This window comes from Haplochromis burtoni, unplaced genomic scaffold, assembly GCF_018398535.1.
Source record: "Haplochromis burtoni strain Fernald_Lab_line unplaced genomic scaffold, NCSU_Asbu1 Contig_67, whole genome shotgun sequence".
NCBI lineage: Eukaryota > Metazoa > Chordata > Actinopteri > Cichliformes > Cichlidae > Haplochromis > Haplochromis burtoni.
Window position 1 is genome coordinate 1,556,275 of NW_024582428.1, and position 3,571 is coordinate 1,559,845.

The 3,571-nt window shown below is 43.3% G+C and overlaps 1 long non-coding RNA gene across 1 annotated transcript in view; it reads right to left on the bottom strand.

Moving 5' to 3' along the window:
- Positions 1 to 499: 499 nt before the first annotated feature.
- The window catches only part of LOC102291380, a 4,662-nt gene continuing 1,590 nt past the window's right edge, over positions 500 to 3,571 (bottom strand). The window contains exons 2-3 of the long non-coding RNA XR_316774.3: positions 3,165 to 3,475; positions 500 to 2,748 (exon numbers count right to left, since the gene is read on the bottom strand). This is a non-coding gene — a long non-coding RNA (uncharacterized LOC102291380). The remainder of the gene's footprint in view (positions 2,749 to 3,164; positions 3,476 to 3,571) is intronic.

The window sequence follows — 3,571 nt, forward strand, 5'->3', positions numbered from 1 at the left end:
TCACACCTTACCACCCACAGAAATACCCCCCCAATCCTATCCCCAACCCTGAGGATTGCCCCTAACCACAACCATTCAACACCCCGAACCACCCAAACAGGAGCCCCCAGGCCCTAACCTTCATCAGGTTTGGTAAGGACCTTAAAACACCGAACCAGAGGCCCTACCCTATTTAAAAAAACTTTACTAACCCCCCGCTAAGATTAAAACATTTTACAATTCTGGAAAACCTTTCTCATAAATGCAAAACACTTCGTATAATTTTAAAATCATTATATTCAACAAAAGGCTGAAAACCTAAGGGATTGGACACTGACCCAATACAGAGGATGAGTGACACAGGACATCACTAGACAGGTAGTTAGCACACGATGGTCTGCTGTTTTGATCACAAACAGTCATTTTATTTTGTAGTGACTTACTGTTGAATGTCAAAAAAAGAAAAAAATATAGGTCCAATAGTTAGTGTCATGTTACAGCTGTGTGCAGGCAGGAAAAGAACCCAAATGCAGACTCAACTGAGGCGGGAGTGAAAGTCAAAAAGCAGCTTTATTGCTGAACAGAAAAACCATACAAAACCTAAACTGGGCAAAATCTAAGAAAACACACACACGGAACTCAATACTGATACAGAACCAAAACCTAAGAACTAATAAGACATCAAGAAATCAAAAATTAATAATATAAAACGGAACACACTGGGTCACCGACACAGGACCGTTACAGTTAGTGGTTCTCCATCATTTCTAACCACTTACTGTTGTGCAAGCAGAATTTTTCCATCTGGATCTCCCCCCCCGCCCAATCCTCATCATGCTTCTGAGGACAGAAAAAGATGAGATAGGAGGGGTAAGAAAGAAGATTATGCAACCACCCAAATCCCTGGACTATTACAGTGTTACTCAGACCTCCCCTCCCCTCCTTCACCCTCCACCTTGCACTAGTCCTGACATGTTTTGTCACCAAGAGGGTGACACAACATCATGACACAGAATTTGATTGAGCACTTAAAGGTCCTTCAGCATTTCTTACATGACTAATTTCATATAAATAAGCTGACAGCAGGGCTAAGGAAGCACATAACAGGTTTTGGGAGCCTTTGAACATATTCCTAAGGAAATACACCCAGGCTAAGAATATCATTGTGAATTGGGCCTGTGTCCCACTTGGAGCATCTATAAAGTTTCACATGAAACCATCACTATGTTAATGTGTATTTGTACATGAGCAGAGCTGCAATGATCAAAGGCAAGCATTTCAGGACTGCGCAGTTATGGCGTGTGCTGCCAAAAGGATCCCACATTGCCAAGCAATAATGATGTGTGTGTTTGTGTCCACAGTTCTGCTTTCTCTCTCACCTCTGCTGTCCAGCTGCTGACACACTCCAGAGCCCCAATGGCTACCTTTCATGTGGTTCACAACTTAATAGGTCTCACTGATAATTTCAATGAAACACTTCCTTTGCCCTGTTGCACTGCCTGTCTCTAATCTACAGCTAATTATGTTGATCTGAGGTCTGGTAGTGATCACACACTGACTGGGAGCTGACCACACGTGTCAGTCACAAGAAATTCATCAGTTAGTTAATCACTGATGTGAAATTTGAGAGAAGCTCTGACTTAAAGAGAGGATCAACAGAGAAAATCACTTTTGAATAGAAATCATAAATGGTAAATGTTCTTACATAGTGCTTTTCTACTCTGAGCACTCAGAGCATCTGTTGTAGGAATGCTCCACAGAGTGCAGAAATGCTAGTGCATAGATTGAAGTTCAGTGAATTGGTTCTGGAATTTGAATTTAGATTAATTATTACATTTTTGTTGTAGAACAATAAAACATTTCTTTTGTAATTTGGGCTCTGATTCAATTTAATAAATACAACGAAAATACAGAATTCTGTAATATACATCACATTATAACAGTTCTTACTTGGAAGATTCAATTAATTCAAACCTTTAGTCTTCTGATCTTAGCAGTATAAGATCTTTTTGACACTGAAATGATCGACAGATCCACAGAACCCTTTTTATTTTTATGTAATTTGTTGGTTTTATTATTGTATTATATTTATTGTTTTGTCCGAAACTGCTCAGCACAGTTTCAAAAAAACCCATGTCATTTCTCAGAGATCCATAGCAGGAATCATATTTTTGTGCATGCCTCTGTCATGATAAATTACAAACATTCAGATTTGAGTATTAATGTTAGATAGAAAGCACTTCCGTAGAAATAAAGTGCTTCTATGAATGTGTGCTTCAACAGTGTCACAGTACTGTGTCTCTCAGACCAGCAAAAAGATATTGCAGAGATATTGGCGGGTCCATCATGCTGAGACAGATTCCTGATCATCTTCATCACCCATACATCCTTCAGCTTTAACGCCCGCTTCATCGGGATCTTCAGACCATTACTTCAGATGGAGACTTTAGCTGAGAACATTAATCGTGGAGGAGATTTTTCTTGACCGAACCCGCCCACCAGTACTCCTACAGTTACTGGCAGGCCCGCCCTTTTGCTTGTGATGGGCAGGTGGCAACAACATGTCCTTTGCAACTGCAGTGTAGGCACTCACCAGCGGAGATTTGCCGTTACCGTTCCGCAGCAGAGAGATGAGAGCCGCATAGCTGCATGCCCCGTGCCCGGGAGAAGCTGGATTCAGGCGCGACTCCCGCTCCTAATTGCCCCAGTACCTCATGGGAGTTTCTATTAGTTTCGTTGCGACCGGCGGGCCAGCAGCCGCTCATCCACCTTGATGCGAAAAGACATTAGTTCATTGAATGAAGTTGGCAGGTCATGCATAATTAGTTCATCCTTTAAATCCTCACGAATGTTATTCAGAAGCACGCTTCTCAGCGCTTCCTGACCCCAGCCCGTTCCTTCAGCCAAAATCCAAAAGTCAATTGCATAATCAGACATGCTCCGCTTACCTTGCAGCCGTTTTTGCACCGGAACCTTTGGTAAACACATTCTTAAATTTAGACAGAAAGTCTGTATAGGAAATCCCAGGGTCAGAGTTCAACACAACCTGGGCCCATTTCAGTGCACGATCCCTCCGCAGTTGTACAAAAATGTCATTTTCACTCCGTCATTATTATGACAACGTCGCTGCTCTCGAAAGATCAACGACCACTGAGCTAGAAAACTGACACATTTGTCTGACTCACCCGAGAATGGCTCTGGAGTGGGCAGGGGTCCCTCCGGAGATGGTGTGGCTACCGAGGTGGGCTAGCCGCCGGGGACGCCTGAGGAGCTGCATTCCCTGGCTGTGCGTTGCTTTCCAGAGGTGTTATGTGGGCGACAGCCTGTGTTAACAGAGCAATCTCATTCCTCTGTTGCATAAGCATTTGTTTGTGGCGAGCTAATGCAGCTTCCTAGGCAGCCAGCGCCTGAGCCACGGGATCCTGACCTGACCTCCATGATGGCTGGATCGTTTTGTCACAGAGTTTGAAGTGGACTCAGGCGCAGACCAGAAATCCTTGGCAAAGAAGACAGTGCGTTTATTTACAGTGAAACACCAGGTGACGATATATACACAGAGCTCCTCTCCTCAGCAGTTTCTTTACACACACAC